This window comes from Felis catus, chromosome B1 (genome assembly GCF_018350175.1).
Source record: "Felis catus isolate Fca126 chromosome B1, F.catus_Fca126_mat1.0, whole genome shotgun sequence".
In the NCBI taxonomy this organism is placed as follows: domain Eukaryota; kingdom Metazoa; phylum Chordata; class Mammalia; order Carnivora; family Felidae; genus Felis; species Felis catus.
In genome coordinates this window covers 24,597,394-24,620,947 of record NC_058371.1, presented here as the reverse complement: position 1 = coordinate 24,620,947, position 23,554 = coordinate 24,597,394, and the positions used below count along the sequence as shown (strand labels likewise).

General features: G+C 38.1%; 2 long non-coding RNA genes across 12 annotated transcripts in view; one reads left to right on the top strand and one right to left on the bottom strand.

The window, feature by feature from the left end:
• Window positions 1–5,831, bottom strand: part of LOC123384787 — a 269,112-nt gene extending 263,281 nt beyond the window's left edge. For all 7 annotated transcript variants that reach the window (XR_006596352.1, XR_006596350.1, XR_006596353.1 and 4 more), the window contains exon 1: window positions 5,477–5,831. This is a non-coding gene — a long non-coding RNA (uncharacterized LOC123384787). The remainder of the gene's footprint in view (window positions 1–5,476) is intronic.
• LOC123384788 overlaps window positions 1–21,833 on the top strand; it is an 86,785-nt gene extending 64,952 nt beyond the window's left edge. For 2 of the 5 annotated variants that reach the window (XR_006596359.1, XR_006596356.1), the window contains exons 4-6: window positions 16,133–16,228; window positions 17,381–17,460; window positions 21,029–21,833. This is a non-coding gene — a long non-coding RNA (uncharacterized LOC123384788). Of the gene's footprint in view, window positions 1–1,209; window positions 2,498–16,132; window positions 16,229–17,380; window positions 17,461–21,028 lie in introns of those variants that run through there. The other 3 variants (XR_006596358.1, XR_006596357.1, XR_006596360.1) reach the window with 3 other exon arrangements.
• Window positions 21,834–23,554: the final 1,721 nt, after the last annotated feature.

Genomic DNA, 23,554 nt, shown 5'->3' with positions numbered 1-23,554 from the left:
AGCCTGTTACTCTCAACACTATAGGTTTTATTTACCTTTAAGAACCCCAAAATGAAAGATAGCAGTACTTAAAGAGAGATACATCCAGAAGTGCAATAACCAAACTGAGAAAACTCTTTCAGCCTTAAATTCATGCACAGACAGGATATAAATCCTAGAGAAGAATTCTATTATCAGTTATCTGGGAACATAGAGGAAAATCAGGATCGGTGAAGTCTAACATTTGATGATTTTATAAACGTCCTTTACATAGGTACAATGTTTTTTTAGTAATGGTATAATTTTCGTGTTTTAGCCCTAATTTGCTTGGTCAAATTATCCACTATATTCATGTTTAACAATATCCTAGCTAGGTTGACCTATGAATGCAGCCCAATATTATAGCTGTTCAGAGGCCTTAGTTTTATTCCAATGTGTCCTGTACTTTGGGACATTCCTGAAATCATTCCCTGTTTTCAGCATTTTTAAACAATTCAGTCATGAGTTTTATCAGAGTAGACAAGCATGAAATGAATTTTCTATCATGGTTTATGAATGCCAGGAGAGCTCAGAGATCAGTAACATTAGAAGGCATTGGTGCTTGATGTTTAACTTTTCCTCTGTATTTAAGCAGGCAAATCTCTTCGAGCATTATTTTGAAATGCTATGGACAGTGGTTGATCTAATTTTAGAATAGTATATTTACTCTAAATAGAGGACTTTCTTGTAGTCTTTGCTATTAGAAATAGTACGTCTAAGTTTTGTGAGAACATTTAGCCATTATGCCATTTATATAGATCAATAGAATGTTGTATAATCTAGTGCCAATTCTAAAAACTATTTCATTATTTACTGTTTGTAATACTTTAGATAGCTGATTTAAAGAGTAACAGATCATATTATATCATTGATTAGAGTGTATTGAAACAAGATTCTGTATTAAAAATTAAACAGCAGATAAATATATGTAAACATTTTTCATTCTGTTAAATTCACAAGTATCATACCTGAAGAATACATAATTGGCCTACATCTCTCAACTGCCAACATATATAATAAGATTGTCAAACTGTATGTAGATCAGAACTTACACCCTGTTACTTCTCTTGCATTTATACATCCGCATTAAACATTCATGACTATTTATTGTCTCAGGATTTAAATTCAAATTATTTCTGTTAAAAACCTACAAAGACAAATGTGTTTTTTTTGTTGATTTTGATTCTCAAGGGCACTTGGAAAAATCCTGGGACCTTGAATGGAAGGAATCATTCCTTTAACGGTCATGGAAATGGTGGGCAGACTGATCACTGGGCATAATTATCTGAGGTAGCCCCCAAACCATTTCCTACTCCAATTGGTCTGAGGGATTATAAAACATACAATAGTAATAGAACTAAAAATGTTCAGTTATTTTCTGTCATGGTGCAATACAGGCCCCCTCCCCATTGTGCAGCATTTTCCTTACTTTCTAGAAGATGAAGAGAATTGTTGCACAAGTCTATAGAAGCACAGTAAATTTTCTACCAGTCTGATTAAACTGCTACTACCAGGTAGGAAAAACCTTGTGCAGAGAAAAAAATCAAACAGTTTAAGGCTCATCTTACGCCAAAGGATTCTGTATATTAAGCTTGAATGTCCCCTGATCTGTTTCCTCTGCCCTTCTATAGAAACCTCGGGCTATTCCCTGAATATTTGATTCATTTATAGTTACTCCTTACCCATTTATTGTGTTTCTGATACAAGATTTTTAAACCCTGCAGTTTCATTTTCTGTCTACTATAATTCTAGAGCAAAAAACAAAATTGTGTGATTAAGTTTCCTTATTTGGGTAATGATTGTCCATTTAATGTGAGGTCAGTTGAAATTCTAAAACCACGTGGCTTCAACATTTCTGCAGCTAAAATCTTTTTAGTATCTGCTTTTGAATGGCATCCGGATAAGAGCACGTGACACACCGTCTCCCAACTACCTAAGATGAAAACTAACACAATACAAAACTAGGGCACAAAAATCTGGGGAGGGGTTGGGAGAGAGCGCTCAAGTAATTACTTAGCAAACAATGTTCAATTGAAGGAAATCAATGTAGTTATCCCTCAGGACATCCAGATGTCCTTCGTGAAAAGAGAAGCCACCAGAAAAAAAATAAAGGAACACAAAAGACAGGTACTGAATCTATCTCATGCCTCAAGAACTAAAGTGGACAGAAAATTGGAAAGGTATTCCTTTAACCTGTATAACCTGGTTTTTGAGGTATCCAAGTAGCGATCTTTTTGTTCCCCCAGCAACCATGTTTGTACAAACCACCAGTGAACAATGAAGAAGTAAGTTATATGCATAGTACCGATGGGGGCAGGAATAGATAAAAAGGGCACTTTTTTTTTCTTATTCACCTGAAGTTATTTATGCGGTATTTTATATCGTATAAAACACAAATTAGGCAACATTGTTTCTTTCCCAAGGACTTAACATTTATATACCAGAAAGAAGGCATAAGAGTCTATCTTCCTGACTAAAAGTAAAGCCACAACGCTCAGAGTCTGCTTTAATTTTTGCAATGAAATTTTGAAGCTGGGCCATATTTTACCAACTTTTGATAGGATATATAAAACCACGCCATCAAAAATTTTTGTTTATAGTTTGCCTTTCTTTTGCCAGGATTAATAACACCACATAACAAATAATTTGCTTTCATCTTTGAACTCAAGTTCTGCAGATTTCTTTTTAAGTCCCAGAACTACCTGCTGTGTCTTGAATATGTATTTTTTCTACTAGTAGTCTAGAAGGCTACATTAGTAATAAGAATTCTCATGATATTTTAAAATATGCATATTTATTTAAGAACGAATATCTAGTTCCCCAAGATGCTAAAAAAACCTAAACCAAACTAAACCAAAAATAAGATACAGCAAAGTTTGACCTAACAATGGAAAGGCTAATTTCTAAAACCAGAACCACATGGAGGAGTTTTCTAATAAAGTACAGTGACTTTTGTTGGTCCTTTGTATTTCAATTTATCTGCCACGTAAACTCACTGAATTAGAAAACATTCAGCAACATGTAATGGAAGGAAAAAAATTAGAATCCAAAAGAATTAGGATGACAATTTCTGGGCATTAGAATTTGATTTAGGGGTCTTTTTCTCGCTTATACACACTTCAAGATATTCAGAATATTCCAAAATTTCTCTTACAAGCATGTATGAATTCAAAGTATAAAAAGCCAAGCAAGAAATGCAATTTAACTATTTCTCACAGAAAACCAGTGCCGTGAACCAGTACTGAACCGATGACTAGAGATCGAGGTAGGAGGATTATTTGTGGCTCTAGCGGTTTGAAGCTGTTTTTGAACTAGCTCAGACTGAGCATAGTGGTGGATGGGTCAATCAGCAATGTGGATGTTTGGAAGAAAACATAGGAACAGAGTTTAGAGTCTCTCATAAAAGCTACCATCTGGCAGAAGGGTGATTAACTCTTATTGTATATTCTTGGCACGAGTAAGCAGGTGAAACTTGTTTTCAGAATGGACAAGGATGGAATTCACATGTGAGTAAGGAAATACGTCATTGTTTTATCTTTCTCACGCTCAGATTGCCTGGGACTTGCTGTAAAAACAAATTAAATGTGATATTTTAAAAAACTTTTTAATGTTTATTTTTGAGAAAGAGCAAGAGATAACCGACTGCGCCACCCAGATGGCCCGTGATACATGCATTTTCTATGTTCTTCCTGTCAGGGGCAGGAATTAGCTTTTTTCTTATACATTGCTCTGATTCTATGAAACCAATGTAATTCAAAAGTTCATACCAAATAAAAGGATGCCTTTTCTGGCTACATTCAAATTTGTTGTTTTAATAGGTTTATCTTTACTTTTTAAATATTTTTCTTATTCTTGTGATTTATTTTGCATAGATATGTAATATGTTATTATCACCGATGCAAACGTCAGAAGAGGGGCATTGATTAAAATGCCCTTTTGTTCAAGATAATTTCTTAAATTGAAATTCATTAAATCCCTGAGCACATTTAAATTTGATTTTTACATTTCACAACAGATCTAGTCATACTCTCACTGCTCTCTGTTGCCAAACTCATGGTCAACAATGGTCACCTGTTGCTGTAAGATATAGAAAATGGCAATTCATAGGCTCTGTAGACATTAATGCATACCCTAATATGACATATATAGGTATTTACAGGTATATTTATCATGAGGGTTAAGTTTTCCTGAGATCCCTTGATTACATTTAGATTTATTTAGGTTCTTCCTTGATGTTTGACTTGGTATCTCTTTCACTATATCCCGATTACTATTCCTGTCTTTTCTGGTTCTCTTTTTCACATGTTAATATCTAGTTAATCAGAGGCAAGCTAGCAGGAATTTCCTTGGAAACACAGAATCTGCTAGAAAGTTGCAGCAATGCTCAATAGCCTCTATACTAGAAGAAACTTGGGAGTTAATAAGAGCAACAGCAAACAACCATGTTCATCATGAACAAAGACATAGTAACTCCTGCGTCAAATACCATCTTAACTATCTTGACGTTTGTAATTATCATAGCATCCATCATTCTTTAGCAGCATGGGAAAGTTATCATAAATGTCTCATTACTATATATGAAAGTCAACATTTTATTTAATTTGATGCTTTGAGGGCTGTCAGTTTAATTCTACTTGTGACTGTCAAAAAAAAAAAAACCCTGCAAAAGCAAAAATCATTATGATGATTACTCTAAGTTTGGTCAATAATTTTCTGAGCCTACTTCTTCAGAGTCACCTAAAAATGGTGCTGCTGTCATGGCTTTGTCATAGTTATTTGAGATTTATAGAAAACGTTTTTAGCTTGAGAAATAAGCTTTTTGTTTTATAAGATCCTAAAAGTGGCTGAATTAATACAACGTTAGCTCATGTTAATTAGAAACATTTTTAAGGGGTGCCTGGGTGGCTCAGTTACTTAAGCTACCAACTTCGGCTCAGGTCATGATCTCACGGTTGTGAGTTCGAACCCCATGTCGGGCTCAAAGACTGACACCTGCTTCTGATTCTGTGTCTCCCTCTCTGCCCCTCCCCCAACTCATGCTCGCTTTCTCTCAAAAATAAACAAGAAATTAAAAAAAAAGAAAACATTTTTAAATAAAAACATTTCAACTCAGTAAAATTGATTTAACATTTTTCTTTGAAGATAGAATCTTTTGAAAGAGCATATGATACCATTTAATTCTTAAGGGCCCTCCAAAACTATCAACTGATATGAATATGGCTTAAATATTGAATATATTTCTAATGACATGAATATACAGATATTAGTAGGCAAATGGGATTTCCTTTTCGCATATTAAAGTAGAGCAAAGAGATTAACATTAAATAAAAACAGAATACTGTTTCAAAAAAATAGTCACTGATATTCATGCTAGTGTTCCCAACTTAAAATTCTCCACATAGCTTTTTTCCACTACAGATCAAATTCTTTAGCTCTTATGAAAACGTTTTCAACATACCAGTCACTGTCCATCACAGTTGAGGTCAGAACCTGACTTGTGACTGTGGCTTTCTTTCAAGGGTTCTCCACACCGTCGTTACTATCAGAAATTCAAACCATTTTTTTTTTTGTTTGTTTTGCCTAAATTACCTCCCAGAAGCACTTCAGGCAAACTGTGAGGCTGGAAAAGTAGTCTTCAAAACTTCTCTATTGCAATATCTGCTGTGGGACAGAGCCACTCCTATCAAATCCACGTCCACTGTCACCTTAGGTTAACTTCTGATCAGTGAACCCACTCAGCTCAAGCCAGTGTTACGACTCACTCGTACGTTATCCACACCACGCCTCACCGGTCACCAACTTCCGGTCACACTAACTTCTCTTAAGGGCCACTCAACTGACTTATATACCACTTTAATTACTAAACTGGCTTTTTCTGAGAGGAAAAGCGCTGCTAATTCCCTTCAAAACACACCTGCATATTATTAGGGACTTCCGTGGCTTGGGTGAATATTCTGGTTTGTCAGAGGAGATATTTCGTGGAGAAGGCCTCTTTGAAATCTGTTAATTTGGGTCCTCCAGGCTAAGATGCCAAGGAGTCAGAAGTACATGTTTACTGCGGAGAATGTCTGTGAAAGACAAAGGGTGGGGGGGGGGGAGTAGAGTCGTCAAGAACTTTAAGTCACTGATGCAGGTCTGACACAAGTGGAAGGAGAAGGGGGAAGAAGGAGGGCTGAATCAAAGAGACCGGGATGGGAGATGTAGCCCTGAGAAGGTCTTGGACTGCCTGCGGGTGAGATTCAGCACAAAGACTGGGCAGAAGTGGCCAGACTTCAGCCAATCCACTGTGCTCAGTCATTGGCTAGAAGCTGCCAAGGAAGACACCCTTGACCTGTGATAGCTCCCAGGTGCATTGTGCCTGGATGTGCTCCTCACCGCAGAATTGTACGGGGAAGGCAGGATCTTGAACCTAAGGAAGTGGCTGCTGCAAATTCCTCATGGAACACAATATGCTCATCTAAAAGTTGCAGTGCATGGGGCACCTGGGTGGCTCAGTCTGTTGAACCTCTGACTTTGGCTCAGGTCATGATCTCAAGGTTCATGAGTTCAAGCCCCGCCTCTGGCTCTGTGCTGACAGCTCAGAGCCTGGAGCCTGCCTTGAATTCTGTGTCTCCCTCCCTCTGCCCCTCCCCTGCTCGTGCTCTCTCTCTCTCAAAAATAAATAAAGATTAAAAAAAATTTTTTTGAAGTTGCAGTGCTCAAACCAAGTTTTTAATTTTCTGTACAAAGTCACTTTATTCTGAACCTACATATATTTGTCCACTCTTTGAAGTCTGTATTTTTACCTGTTTTGACAAAACTATGAAATGACCTTTATCTTTATTCTTGTTGCTTCCTTGCAGTCACTTTTCACTTTATTCGGTTCTGTTACTTATTTGCTTCTCAACTTTTGTTCATTATTTAACTACATATATATATACGTGTATATATATACATATATATATACACGTATATATATATATACATATTTAGGCAGTTCACACACATATAAGGTAAATTACTTATTTGAATAGTTGGTATATGTACTTCAAAGTACATTATCTATAGCCTGAGACCCAACTTCTTAAGTGATCTTTCATTGATTACTTCTACAAATCTGCAAACCTATTCAGGTAGAACAAACAACAACATAGAGCTCACATGGTACAGATTGGCATGTTCATCTAATAAAAATGATATAATTCCATATGATTTACTTCTATGTGGAACTGAAGAAACGAAATGAATGAGCAAAGGGGAAAAGAAGACAGACAAACCAAGAAACAGACTCTTAATTACAGAAAACAAAATGACAGTTACCAGACGGGAGGTAGGTGTGTGTGTGTGTGGGGGGGGGGGAATGAGTGAAACAGGTGATGGGGGTTAGGGAATGTACTTGCTGTGATGAGCACCAGGTGATGTATGCAATTCTTGAATCACTACATTGTACACTACATTGTACATTGAAACTAATATAACTATATTTTAACAGGGATTGAAATAAAAACTTTAAACAGTTAAAAAAATGAGGATGCCTGGGTAGCTCAGTCGGTTAACTGTCCAAGATCAGCTCAGGTCATGATCTCGCGGTTCACAGGTTTGAACCCCCTTTTGGGCTCTGTGCTGACAGCTCAGAGCCTGGAGCCTGCTTCGGATTCTGTGTCTCCCTATCTTTCTGCCCCTCCCCTGCTTACACACTCTCTCTCTCAAAAATAAACCTTAAAAATTTTTAAAAATTAAAAAAAATAAACACACACACAATGCTGTAACTCCTAGGCTGGACTGCTTGATTAGCACAGCGTGCGCCTGGCATAGCGGCCACACTCTTGATGGTGATAGGTGATCAGTATCAGGCACACATGGATGGTTTGTAATATAAAAGCCCACCCATAGTTTTGAAAATTCTAAAGAGAATGCGAATTTAGGATCTGTGACTGTTATGACAACTCCAGGCAAACAGAATAAAGAGAATTCCCTGCTAAATGATGCCTGTCCTTCTGGAGTCTTAGCACTCAGCAGGGATTAATATGACCCAGAGGAGCAGAGGCTCAAATGTTATGGCAGGTGTAATGTGGTTGGCCAGCTCATCACCCAGAAGGGGCCTGATTGGCCAGGAGCCTGTTTAACCTGCCTATCAGGAGACAAGCTTTCCACAAAAGCTGAGCAGAATCATAGACATTATCCTAGATAAGAATCACGTCCGGGAGAATAACTTGGGAGACAAACAGGATTTAGAAAGAGGGTGGCAACATGGAGAATAGATCAAACATACCCCAAAACAGAGCCAGAAAGGAGTGATTGACTCAAGATCAGTTCTGGCTTCCGAGAAGTAAAGAATTATCTTCATGTCAACACTCCATTAATGAACATCTTGGGAAGGTCACTTCTCTTGTATACACTGAATGTGATCATCTTTTTAATTATACATGATAATACATGTAAGATGCTTGGAACAGTGCATGGTATAGGATAAGTATTACATAAATGTGACCCACTAGTAAGTACACAAATGCTACCTTTAGATAACACTGGTAGGTAATACGGCTCAAGCGTTCCGGGAGGGGAGATTCACTCTCAAATAGTACAGTGAGGGGCGCCTGGGTGGCTCAGCTGGTTGAGCATCTGGCTCTTGATTTCAGCTTAGGTCATGATCTTAACAGTTCATGAGACTGAGCCCCACATTAGTCTCTGCTCTGACAGGGTGGAGCCTGCTTGGGATTCTCTCTTTCCCTCTCTGTCCATCCCTCCCCTGCTCGTGCATACACTCATACTCTCTCTCTCTCTCTCTCTCTCTCTCTCTCTCTCTGTCTCTCCCCTCTCTCCCTCTCCCTCTCAAAATAAATAAGGAAACTTAAAAAAAAAAAGAATAAAATAGTACAGTGAGTCCCTACCATTTTCCCATCAAAGTGTTTTCAGGTGTGCATGCACACACACACACACACACACACACACACACACACACACACAAATGATACTGCTTGTATGACCCCCAGGCTAGGGGTTCCAGACACTCTAAGCCTCTTCTAGAGGCTCTGAGGCTGAAGGGATCTGTACATCACAAAACGCCAGTGTGCTGTGGCACGTCACTTGAGAGGCTCTGCAGTAATGGTACATTGATAAGCTGAGTCATTCCACTCTCTGCCTTCTGGGAAGGCATTCGACTGCAAGCTATAAAAACCCTCAGGTAATAAGAATACCAGCGTCGACAGTCTAGGTCTTGTCTGGCAGCCCAACGTTCTTACCCCACCATCATTTTCCCCTTGTCTTTATCTCTTCTCACCACTCACAGACCTACCAACCTGTTTCAAGCACCAAGAACTCCTGCCTGGATTATTTTATTTTCTCAGGTTGCTCCCTATGCCTGACCTCATTTCCCTACAGTCTGTAATTACTACAGGAGCCAGAAGGATTGTTTTAAAACCAAGTAAGACTGGGGTGCCTGGGTGGCTCAGTCGGTTAAGCGTCCTACTTCAGCTCAGGTCTAAATCTCGGGTTCATGAGTTTGAGCCCTGCGTTGGACTCTATGCTGACAAGTCAGAGCCTTGAACCTACTTTGGATTCTGTGTCTCCCTCTCTCTCTCTGCCCCTCCCCTGCTCACACTCTGTGTCTGTCTCTCTCCCTTCAAAAACAAATCCACATTAAAAAACTTAAAATCAAAATTTTAATTAAAAAATTAAAAAGTAAAATTAAAAAATTAAAACTAAGTCAGACCATGTGCCCAAGAGTTCCTATCTCACTAAGAGAAAAGTCAAAAGTTTACCGTGGTGCAAAGACCTGCAGGAGCAGCCCCTTTCTGAACTGAACTCCCCTAATCTGTTCCCCCCCAAGGACATTTAGTCTTTCTTCCTTTGGCTTGATTGCCCTTCCCCTAGAAACCCACTGTCCCCATCTCATTAGGGTCTTTGCATATTTTCTTCTTTACAATTTGTGATGGTTAATTTCATTGTCAACACAGCTAGGCTCTCATGCCCAGTTGCTTGATTACACATCAGTTTAGATGCTGTCCTGAAGGGTTCTTCCGGGAACCTGTAAACTCTAAGGAAAGCAAGCTATCATCCACAATGTGTGTGGGTCTCATCTAATCAGTTGAAGACCTGAAAAGACTGGAGTGGCCTGAAGAGGAAGAAATTCTGCCTCTAGACTGTCTTGGGAACCAAGACTGCAACATCAGCTTTTATTGGAATTTCCAGCCTGCCCTGCAAACTTCTAACTTGCCAGCCCCTAAAATCTCTGCTCCTATGCATACACATCTTACTGGTTCTGCTTCTCCGGAGAACTTTAATACTCATTTATTCTACACACCACTAGCACACTCTGTCCTCCTTCACTGTTTTATTTTCATCTGTGTTTATTGTTTGTCTTTTTCCACTACAAGAATAGCCACATTGGGGCAAGATTTCCATCTTTAGAATAGTGCCCCATCCATGGTAGGTTGTCAGTAAATAGGTGTTGAATGAAAATAAATCATCCTGCTCTCTGGCTGCATCTAAACCCTTCATTACCTCTTCATTGTAAGGTATAGAGATGAATGAGGTTGACAATGAAAAAGTAAAAAGAAAGAACGAGAGAAATCCAAGGAACTTATAGGTGTAGGAACACTTAGGGCTGAGCAGAGGGTGAGCAGACAGTAAATTCTGGGTCACACATGATCCAGAAAGCAGGTGTTTCAGAGACAAAGGAGAATGGAAATGTAAGGAAGAGAGTGCCCAGCTGTATTAATTTTTTTTAGCAAATCCAGCGGGAAAATGATTAAAAATTGAGAATTGCTCTGGATTTGGAAGAATACATTTTTTTAAAGAGGAGTTTCATTAAAAATGAAAAAGGATGCCTCTAGAAATAAGCTTAAAAAGCACAGCTCTGAAAAGACATAAATTGATGCGAAAAGTTCTGTTAAGTATAGAATTAGGAGACTTGACTTCTAATTAGCTGTGTGAACATATGCAATGCACTAAGTATTTAGCGTTTCCCTCAGATCTAATATGAGGATTATAATGTCTGCTTTCCTTCCCTAGGACAGCTTTATTTTTCCTCCTAGACCAAATCAAATGACAGATCTAAAAACTATAAACAATGAAATGAATAAAACTGCAAGTTACTATTTTAGGAATGTTTATAATAAAAATAATGGAAAGATTATGATTTTGACAGGGTATGCTTTATAAAAAGCCTAAATATAAGTAGACCAAAATATCAAACTAAAAAAAAATAAATTGTCAAAGTGAAAGGTCAGAATAGTGATGAAGTGGCATAGCATAGTTTGTAGGATGTGAGTGAAGAATTTAATTTCTCAGAGAGAAAGAGAGAATTCCCTTTATTTGTGCCAAACACCTGAAGAAATTTATATCCTCTAGCACTTTGGAGAAAATTGGAAAGAAAATTACAAGCCTAGTTTTTCACTCTTTCTGACTCTTATAAAAATACATTATTTAAGTTTATTGCACAGTTGTTGTCCCTAGAGATGTGTTAAAGTAAACAGTGTTATCTTAAATGCGTTATTCTGGTTCCTCAGTTTTGGAGGTAAACTTGACTTGAATCAGGCTGTTCACCATGGTATTGTTATTCTCCTAAAAAAGCCACATTACACTCTACTTTTAAAAAATGCATATGATTTTTTGACAAACAGCACACAATTTATAACTTTACACTGAGTGTAAACTCTATAATACTTTTGTCCCCATAGACTTATATTTAAGGAATTCAAAAGCATCGACAAATATTCAAAATCACAGTAAGTGTGTGAAAGAGAATATTGAGCACGGAGTTATTAGTGAGACAAAATCATTTTGTTCATAATTTGGGAGAAAAAGAAAGGTTGGTTTCACAACAATATAAAATTCAAACTCTATTCCAGTTTGATGTTTAATAAAGTGACCATTAGCCAACCTGTTCTTGAAAAGTGTGTGTTAGATCTTCTCCTTTCTATTTAATATCAGCAAACTACATGGTTAACTATAATCCAGAAGTCCATCAAATCTTAGCTATAGTTCAGAAATCTATATATCAATAAATACTGAACTTTTTTCTTGTGCATTTAGAATTCTTAGAGACATTTGGTAGCCACGGTACTATTTGGCTTGATGAGCAAGCACTGTATACAAATGAGCTCGGTCTTCCATGACCAAGTTTGTGTCCCGCATAGCCATACAATAGAGTCAAATGTCTGCAACTCATACTAAGTGTAATCGAATGTTAATCTAGGAATGAGTCATATTTTACCCTACCTGCATCAGAACTAACGTCTAGTCAGACTGTTCACACTGGGATCTGTGCCTTTATGAGATAAGGTAAGTACAATCGCTACAAATTTGGTTCAGAGCAGAACATTCCAATCGTAGAACATTCGTGTGTAAGAAGGAAACAAACAATTAAAGGAGGGTGGGAATTTAGGGATGTGCTTACTCTGTCTCTGACTGGACACTCGCATATGTACTGAAAGGAGTCACAACATTCAACAAGTTGGGCTTTTACATTCATTGTAGAGAAACGGCCAAGTACAGAACTGAGAGTATGGAAATGAGTGGCATTGCATATTAATAATTCCTATGCTGGGAGGAGTTGGAATTAAAAATTGTCATACCAACATCTTCCATTCTTCATGAGAACAGAATATTTAGATACTGCTTAGAAAGTTCATACCGCCTTCCAAATGCTGGAGAAGATCCAAACATGATTGCGTCATAAAAAGGGAAGTTGTCCTAGGGTTATGTATGGGGCAAAGTGCTCTCAGTAATGAAAGCCAGATATTGAAAGGAAGAAGGGCCGTGGGAAGAAGAGTAGGTGAGCAGCATCGGATTTGGGGGAATATAGCACACGCGGGTGCAGAAAGGTAATCACCTATGATGACAGCATGAGCAGAGATGTCCAGTTGTTAGAAATTATACTGTGGCTCAATTGTGGGTGAAAGGTGACATCCAGGAGTAAACTTTTAGGAAAGCTGTGTGGAGTTTCTAGATTCACCAAGAGAGTAGGGATGGAGATGCAAGAGGATGGCAGAGCTTGTTCTATAGTGTATGAAATTATTTCCTCATTTGCAGCCTCAAAGGAGAGACTAAAGGTTACTTTTTCAAGTTTATTTATTTTGAAAGAGTTAAAGTACGAGTGGGGGAGGGGCAGAGAGAGAGAGGAGAGAAAGAGAGGGAATCCCAAGCAGGCTCCTGACATGGGGGCTGAACCCACGAACCGTGAGATCATGACCTGAGCCCAAATCAAGAGCTGGACACTTAACCGACTGAGCCACCCAGGTACCCCTATTTTTTTTTACATAATTGCTGACAATATATACAAATATTTTTGTTTAAAATTGAAAGTCAATTTTAGAATGACCGTCCCTTTACTTCATTAAAAAGTGTTCACAGAGAGCATTGATAGGTTTTCCAGCATTTTAGAAGTCTCTTGTGTCACCCGCATTGTGGCTCTGTGTGTTCAGAAGGGAGTTACAACTGAATTGTAATTTTGGATCCAATATCAAGCTTAATTTCATCACTAATGTCACAGTTCTCAAATATTTGTCTCATCAGAACCCTTAAGGCTGCAGTAGCACACTTAAAATGATGTTGAATTTCTTCCTTCCTGTCAAGTTTCTGTGAAAAACATCTTTCAAGTTCGTTGGGTCAAACGTGATGAGAATGGCCGACACCTGAGAAGGAAACCAACTCTATTCTCAGCATTGAGCCAAAAAGGAACAGAAGATATTTTCAAACTTCCTTAAGATGGCCTTAAAGTGTAACAGTTGGAGCAAATATAAAATAAGGACCAAAGCCATTTTATAGAATAGGCACACTACTTTTGGAAAAATGGAACTCGTTCAGTTTTTACATTGTCAAGAGCAAAGGGAAAGAAGGAATGGCAAGAAAGCATGATGAATCCTACTTAAAATAGAGTTTCTGGGCTACATTCATCACAAGAGATTTTTACTAAAGATGTCTTATTGAACCTTCCTGTGGACTAACCTGAGTTTTAAAAAAAGAACAAGCCTTACTAAAGTAAAATCTCACATACCTGGCTTTCTCAAAGACTAAGAAATTTGGATGCGTGCACATCCCAAGCACTGACTCTTTAAAATGAGGACAATATCATTCCAGCAGAAACAGCCATGGGCAACAACGTGACTCATGCCTTCCTTTGGGTAGTGTTCTTGCCGAGTAATGGCTTCTCAGCCAAGAACGACACATTCAGATCTCCTTTGAAAAAACGTGTGGCCATGTGATGTAATTCTAGCCACAGAATATTAACAGAACTTACATACTGCCCTTTCCCTTCTATGTCGATACTGGAGTCAGATCATGTAGCTTGGAGCAGGAAGAGTGCTCAAATAATTTACACGTGAATGGTGAAAGCCCATAAGTAGAGAAAAACTGGCAGGAGAACTGGAAGAGAATGTGGTAGTGACAGGGAATGAGGAGTTTTAAGAATGCAATGAGTGTTTTACTGTTAGCATGTAGCAATGATATAGGGACCAAGAAAACATCCATTCATTTTGAAACTTGGCGATTGTATGGATGATTTGGGAAGAACATCTTGAGATGGGTGGTGAAACTAAAACCCTGACTGCAACTTTTGAATAAGGAAGGGGCAGTGAGGAAATAAACCACCACAAAGTAGGCACCTCTAGAAGGTTGAATGGAAAAGGAGAGATGGGGGTTACACGGAAGGGAAGACTGCGGCACAGGAGGGACATGTCCTTAGGGTAGGGAATGAGTTCAGTAGAGAAAGAGAAACAATGGGAGCAAGAGATGTGGGATTGGGTAGTTCAATCTGGTCCTGAAGAGCGACAGCAGATGGGATTAGGATGGGATTAAACAAAAAAAGGAGCCCAATCTGTGTCTTTCGATGAAAAGAAATTAACAATGATTACATATCTCCACATCATGCTCTTCCAGTCCCCATGTAGTGAAAAATCTGAAAGAGGCTGGAGGTGCTGTTGCTTGTATCAACTCTGGCTAATCATTCAATCAACTAACTAATCCACAAAATAAGAATCTAGCAGTTACTATGTTCTAAGAGCTTCAAGAAACAGCCACCGCTCTTCTCTCTTTTTACAGAGATTGTGATATAGTAGGACATTTTACTAAATTTCAGTTGATTAAAATGTAACTCCTCAGAAAACATGATAGTGGGTGTTAACAGTGTTTGTCAGATTGTTTCTTACTAAATCTTTAAACTAACATGAAGGATCTAACACCAGTAAGTGAGAAGACCAATTTACAGTTTGCGGTTTATATTTATCATCATTTACCATCACATTGATAGTGAACTTGAAAATTGAAATGCATGACAGAAGTAGCAATACTAGGACTTTCCTTATAATCATTAAAGTGGTACATTGTCAGGAATAAACGTAATTGAAATCTTTGTACTCGGATGCATAGTAGAATAATCATGATCTATATCAAAGGCTTTTTGAAAATTTCAAAGTATTATGATAAAAACAGTAGTTCTTTCATTGTAACAATAAATCAAATCTATTTTAAGTCAAATCTTTTTTATTTGTGTTGTTTCACTCCCTTTCTTCATTCCTGGCTCCCTCCATCCCTCTCTCTCTCAATAGTCTACAGACCTATGTGTATATTCTTTAGCTACATCAGGGAAGATAAATTTATTGCCTTAAATTTCCATTATTGACTCATTATTGATTCAATTGTCTTCACCTCAGAAATAAATGATCTAATATTAAAAGGTTCTTGGGGCACCTGAGTGGCTCAGTCGGTTAACCGTCCGACTTCAGCTCAGGTCACGATCTCTCGGTCCGTGAGTTCGAGCCCCGCGTCGGGCTCTGGGCTGATGGCTCAGAGCCTGGAGCCTGCTTCCAATTCTGCGTCTCCCTCTCTCTCTGCCCCTTCCCCCGTTCATGCTCTGTCTCTCTCTGTCTCAAAAATAAATAAACGTTAAAAAAAAATTAAAAAAAATAAATAAAAGGTTCTTTATGAATTTGCCAGCTAATTTCTATAAGTTCTTAACTCTGTCTTTATATTTAAAATAAAATACTAAATAACTTGAAATTTATTGAAAAATACATAGTATAAAGTTAGAATACCTCTGATCATAATTTCCATTTTCTATTACAGACATTCAGTTACTAGAAACACAAAAAAGTGTTAACTATAAACCATTTTCACAATGACTACACTAAATTAGCTTACAGGGCAAAAATCTCAGGAACCAGTAAATGAAGATAATTATCCAATGAGAATCTTCTCTTCAGTAAAGGATCCCTTTGGCTTACACTGTGCTGTAAGTACAAGAAATGTTTATTCTGAAATGAGTATTACACTTAGGCAGTAGTCTTTGCAACTGGAGAGATGAAACTCTTGATGTATCCTCCTTCCCTGATCAAAATATCCTTCCTCTGGGGGTGTCTGGGTGGCTTAGTCAGTTAAGCACCCAACTGTTGACTTCAGCTCAGGTCATGATCTCACCGTTTGTGAGTTCGAGCCCTGAAGGACTCTATGCTGAACTGGTGAAGTGTGCTTGGCATTCTCTCTCTTCCTATCTCTGCCCCTCTCCTGCTCACACTCTCTCCTCTCAAAAAAAAAAAAAAAAATCCTTCATCTGGAAATATTCACTTCTCTTGCAAAACCATCGGTTGTCTGCTAAGTGCTTTCTGACACAGCCTTAACTGATATGAAGATAACACAATCTGGTGTATATTCCTGTGTGTCACTTACAAGCTATTTCCTGTTTGTCCTGTCTTCTTAAGAAGCGTGTTCTTTCATGGCATGTCATCGAGACTGTGTTCCTTTTTACAATGCCTGGCACAAATACTGAGTATTTAGAGAAGTAAATGTTTGTTTTTTGAATATTCCAAAGTCATAATCTTCAAGATGCATTCTAGAAAGCCACTGCAGTATTATTTAGATACCTTCAGTTATATTTCAAATTATTGCTAAAATGAACATATTATAGAATAATTATGATATTCCATAATTGTATGTATTTGAAATAATGATAATTTAATGGAATAAGTATAATAGATATTTTTCTAAATTTTTTTCTTGTTTCCCATCTTTATATGACACAGTTAAACAAAATAAGTTCAATATTATTTAAAATCTCATTTGGAAGTTTGTTTATTTATTTATTTATTTATTTATTTAAGTACTCTCCATTCCCAGCATGGGACTCAAATGCATGACCCTGAGATCAAGAGTCACATGCTTTTCCAACTGACCCAGCCAGGCACCTCTCAGTATCTCATTTTGAACAAGAAAATGAAATAATAGCTTAGTATTCACTTAAATTATAAATGACATCTAGGTGTCAATGTGTTAAGAAGAAACTTAAGAATTATAATAATTAATGACATTTATAAAGGGCTTTACGGTTTATTAAATATTTTCATGTACCTAAGTAATTCAAAATCTGTTTGTTTTTTTCATAAACTAGACTTGATAACAACTGAGGAATGCTTTTGATTCAATGGGAGAGATATTCTGATAATGAAACTTTGCTGCTCCAAATTTGCAGTGAGTAAAACCAAAAAGCAAACCAAGCTTTCCAGGGGATAGACAGTGGTCTCATACTTCTGAAACAAACAAACAAACAAACAAACAAACAAACAAAACAAAAAACAAACCTAAAAAACAAACAAACAAGAAACCCCCAAAACAAAACAGACAAAAACAGCTTACATAGTAAAGATCTAGACACTAGAGAAGGGTCCTCACTGATTTCAGAATTAGAATCCGGCTACCACTAAAATAGAATCTGACTATTGAAAGCCTCTTTCAAGTCGATGGCTTCCTGCTAGCAAATATTTCAATTACATCGTGATCACTTCAAAGAAAGGAATGGGTAACATCACCCAAAATCTCCCTGAAAAGCAATTGTTGATTTCTTCCCTTAAGTTTACATTTTAAAAAGGAGCAGGAAATATTAAAATCACCGTGGAAACTGAAGTTTTTATTATAGTGTTCAGAGTTTGAGTAACTTAAATGATGTAATTACAGCAATTAAATGTAGAAACAGGTAGGACATGCCTAGCATATTATATGTCATACAGATAAATTAATAATCATCCAAGACTTGAAATGTTATGTTTTGAATTTTAACATATTTGAAATTGATGTCTACCTTTATATTAGCAGATCTTATGACACATTGCTGATAACGAACTATCTTAGGAAAAGATAGTAAAACTTTCTAGCATGTGTTCCCAGTGAGGTGTTGCTAGCTGTGTGAATATTCACTGGGCAATGTAGGTACATACATGGCCAGTACTGCTCTTTAATTTAGAGCTAAGGCATGGGAAGAGAATGGACAGACGGTGCTGCTTGCCGATTCTATGGAGTATTTCTGAGCATACATACGGGAAGCGGCTCATCAACATTAAGTTCTACAAGGTATTGCACAAATGGATAAAATGGCCTTTCAAAATAAGTCCTCCAACCAGATCCACTTAATGGGTAAAAGAGGTAGTAGAGGCCTAAACACGTATTGAATTTCATATGAAACATGAATGGCAGTGATTGTTTTCCAAAGTCAGCAGAAAAAAAATACTCTGCCTTGTATTTCATAAAGGACATTGCCAAAAGGTCTCAAAGTACTTTGGCCATTGGTTTAGAAATTCCTTTTACCTGAGATGAATTATGTTGGGCAATGGCACCATATCTCCAGGAGTCTTTTTTTTAAGATATAAATAACCTTCAGAAGAGGGTATACAGCGTATGGAGAGTCTGAAGAAAAGGTAACCAGTATGCAAGGAAGGCACCTCACCTGTGTGAGGTGTCAGGGTGCGAACAGGGGTAGAAGGGACCACGTAAGGTCTAGTTATTCTGGGACCTAAGAAAGGACCTGCACTAACACTAGGAAGGGAGGGAAGCCTGGGTGGCTAAATTTGTTAAGCTAAGCGACTGACTTCAGCTCAGGTCCTGATCTCAAGGTTCACGGTTTCAAGCCCCGCATATGTCTCCCTCTCTCTCTGCTCCTCCCTTGTTCATCCTCTCTTTCTCTCTCTCAGAAATAAATTTTTAAAAAAATGAAAAATGAAAAAACAAGCAAAGAGTAGAAAGGGAAATGCAAAAGTCCCCAAATCAATCTTCTATTTTGCTATTTTGGCTAGCCATGTCCTGCAAACCAAATCCAGCCCACCACTTTTTTTTTGTAATTAAAGTTTTATTGAAACACAGGCACATGAATTCATTGACGTATTGTCTGTGGCTGCTTTGGGGAGAATGGGAGAACTGGGGAGTTGTGACAAGCCCATAATGGCTGACAAAGACTAAAGTAAGTTGGTATTTGCTCCTTGTTCAGAGCTGGTATTGTTCAGACAAAGTGTGTTGAACCTTGCAGTAGAATGAACCCATAGTCCGTTTATTCTACTTCAAAAATAATGGAGAGCTAAGTAGATAAAAAGGAGGGCAGGTATCTATCTTTCTCTCTCATACTGTACTGAGTCCTTATTTATGTTTCCAATGGAAGTGGTGTCTTTCTCAGTCTCTATAGTTAATTTCTCAGCTTATTCAAGCGGACCCAAGGATTGGTGATGCTTAAAGGATTATCAGTTTGAAATATTGTGATGCATTTACATGATGTTTCTTGCATTTAACAAAAATGATTATATAACGAAACAATCTACAGGCTGGACTATTTCTATTTTAAATTTGATGAAAATCATAACTAAATTTTACTCTTGAACTAAAAATTTGAAAATAAAGGGAAACCTGAGTGGTTCAGTTGGTTAAGTGGTCAACTTCGGCTCACATCATGATCTCACGGTTCATGAGTTCGAGCCCTGCATCGGGCTTCTAGCTCTCAGTGTGGAGCCTGCTTTGAATCCTGTCCCCCGCTCTCTCTGCCCCTCTCCCACTCATACTCTCTATCTTGCTCTCAAAAATAAATAAACATTAAAAAATTGAGAATAAAAATTCAAGTTGATATCTGCTATTTATAAGTTAATCTTAGGGTATCTGTTATTGTTGTTGTTGGAAAAGAGCGAGGGAGAATTTTATTTCTGGTGCTGGTAGCCAGGGCAGGTGGCAGGCTGAGGCCTTAACAACTGACCTCTTCTCCCACAAGGTGGACACCTAGAGTGTTATAAGGAGAGGTTGATGGTGCAGGGCATATGCGAGAGAGCAAGCAGGGAGCACATGATCATGGATGGGGGTCAGTATCTGTTCATCTCCTGATCATGGGCAGGGAAGGGGATGTGGTCTTCTAGACCTTCTGTTGCTGATCGATGCTTTTCTGGCCTTGACATTGGAATGTTCTAGTCATTGCAAAACATCTTCATCAGTGCCTCCAGAAAGTGTAATAAGAAATAAGAGTGATGGGTTTTAGTTAGAGGCTGAGTTAAGCAGTCTTTCCTATTTCTGGTTTTAACTGTTAATCTTAGGGTATTTTTAAAATCTGTGTTACAAAAACATCCATTCCAGGCAATACATGTGAGAATACAGGTCAGCGGAACATTTTTTTTTTAATTTATTCTGTAAATCATTTATTTGAGGTAGGCAGGTAGAGATAAACACACAAGGCTTCCCCAGAAGATGGTCATGGGAGAAAGGGATGAACATTCAGATATAACCATGACAAGGTCTACCTGTCTTACCCTGAACGGCTTGGACCTTTGGTAGAGCAAGTGGACCCTGTGGTGTTGATGGAACAGGAATACAAGTCCTTGGCTCTTTGGTCAGAAAGTTGTGGGTTTGAATCTTGCCTCTGCCACTTTCAGATGTGTAACTTTGGGTGCGTTTCTTAATTTCTCTTGTTTCTTCATTATGAAATGTGGCTAATATACGGTTGTGAAAATTAAATATAATATTGGACTTGAGTTTAGCACATGAATTAGATCCATGAATTAGGTTAAAAACTCAAAACAAGCTGTCTATTAATCCAATTTTTATTATTGCTAAACTTTAGATGTAATCACTGTTTTTCTCTTACCTGGCATTTAATCAGCTAATTCCTTTTTTTTTTTCTCTTACCTGGCATTTAATCAGTTAATATGACCCCGTCTGCTGCTACTTAGTGTTGTAAGAACCAAATATAATAGTGACTACAACAACAACCAGAGTTTTTGTTTTGTTTCCTTTTTAGGGATTTATTTTTCCTTAATATTGAGCAAACTGAAAAAAGTTTTGATTGATAGTCCATACCTGGAAAAGACTATACTTGGAGAACTCACTGCCAGCCAAAGCTATCATATCCTGTGATTTGACCACCATCCAATTATCAACACAGACAAAAAGAAACTGACAAAATGGTGTCTTAATAAACCAATACATCACTGTCAAAGAGCATATGGAAAACCATATCAATAAGGCCACTAGAATCAGAACAAATTGAAACCTATTAAAAAATGTGCTGCCTAAAACTTGTCATCATTTATTATCTTTACGTGTAGAACAGACAGGGTGGTATGTTAAAAAGATCAAAGATTTTATTTTCAGAGACTGCTTTAGATCCCATCTACCCAACTTACTATTGTGATCCTAAAAAAGTGAATAGTTGTGATTTCATATTTGCCCAGAATTGCCTCCTCCATGGTCCTCATGTGGTAATCAATTATGTAACCCACCCTCTCCCAACACTGGTAATGAGACCCAACCCCCTTCCTCCCTGATTGGTTCAGGGAGGTGCATGTGACCAACTTGGGACCAATTAGTCCTTCCAGGGATTGTCACATAGGCTTTGAGAAAAGAGATGTTTTCTTTCTTCCTAAATCCTGGGAGGATTACATATTGGTAGCAACTGCGTCTCTCTGAGGACTGAAGCCAGGCCACAACAAGCGGAAATCAGTGCTAGAGATAGGGCCCTGATACATGTTGTGAGCCCACAGATGCAGCCCCAGAAGAAATCTGGCCCTGAAAAAGCAGAGCAGAGAATGAAAGAGAGAAACACAATACAGTCATCCATGCAAGATTAACTCTAAAGACGTGGGATTTTGATAACATTAATAGGGCACACAGTAGGTCCAAGACCGTCTGAGATCTTTCCACATGTCCCGTATAATTGCGTCTGATTCAGCCCCACATATGGGCTGGTTTGGAATAATTTCTCCCTGCTCACAGCTCGGTGCCTTCTCGTTACCCACATTGAATATATTGTTAACATCTTATGCTGCACCTGTTGGTGTTGGACTTGAAGTAAAGGACAGTCAGAAAAATTGTTAGGAAACTTAGAGGAAGGATTAAGCCATGTGAAGTTTTGGATTCTCATTAGTGTTATTCTTTTCCAACTGGAGAGTAGGAGCGATCCATATAAATTGAATGGAAATATTCTTTTAGTTTTTACATTTATTAGAGCCAAATTAACAGGAGAGAGAGTATAACCTAACAACTTCCCATACAAGAAGATAAATTGTTCCCTCAAGAGTCTTACGCAAGCATCATCGTGTTTTACGAGATGTGAGAAAAGCTGCAAGGAATTGCTTTTGATAATATTTCATATACTAATACCGTCAAAGCACCTGCTTAAAGGTAAATCACATACATTGTTATACTTAGAACAATACTACCCTTACTCACCTGTACCCTGGCGTGCTTCCCAGAGAAGGAAGGTCACCCTACGTTACAAAGGCATCTAGGAAAGAAGATATCTGAATGCTGTAGCCTGTACGGGTTGCCTGTTAGGGATGTTTAAAAAAGGAAGCAAATAAACATTTGTGAATAATTACCCTAAAAAAATCTCACTGATGATTCGAAACCCACATTTGTATTTATGTATCAGTAGCTAAGGTTCATGTATTTATTTTGGACTGAGGGTGTGGCAAAAGTCATACAATTTTATGTAGGTGGTATGATCATGCAGGTCTTGGATTATTTGAGGAGAGAAAATATGTAGTTTTAACCTGATCTTTCAAGAGGTGATAACCCATATAAGGAGGAAACCAGTATGTGTCAGTGCACCCGTTGACTTCAAGGTCACTTCTGGTGGCTAGTGAAAGACAGTGCCAAAACCTCTGTGTGAGTGCGTTTTAAAGGAGATCTATATCAGAACAGGTTTTCACTTACAAATTATGAGTATTCTCCATCCAGTTGTGAAACTAGATGATTGATAGATCTCCCAATAAAATTAGCCAGGTTTTTTTTTTTTTCAATAGTAACAAACTATGAGAATTCTCATTAAAAATTTTTTTCATTAAAAAAAATTATGTTTTTTTTAAATTTTTAAATGTTTATTTATTCTTGAGAGAGAGAGACAGAGACAGAGCATGAGTGGGGGAGGGGCAGAGAGAGAGGGAGACATGGAATCCGAAGAAGGCTCCAGGCTCTGAGCTGTCAGCACAGAGCCCGACGTGGGGCTCCAGCTCATGAGCTGTGACTTGAGTTGAAGACAGACGCTTAACGACTGAACCACCCAGGTGCCCCTCTCATTTACCTTCTTTAGCTCTTCATTACATTGCCAAGTAAGCAGTGGTCTTATTTTAAATGAAACCTTCTATAGCAAACCCTTGTTTAAAATAAAGCCTGATCTGGAGCGCTCAGGTGGCTCAGTCGGTTGAGCCTCCGACTGCGGCTCGGGTCACGATCTCGTGGTTGACGAGTTCGAGCCTCGTGTTGGGCTCTGTGCTGTCGGCCCAGATTCCATGTCTCCCTCTCTCTCTGCCCCCTCCCCCGCTCA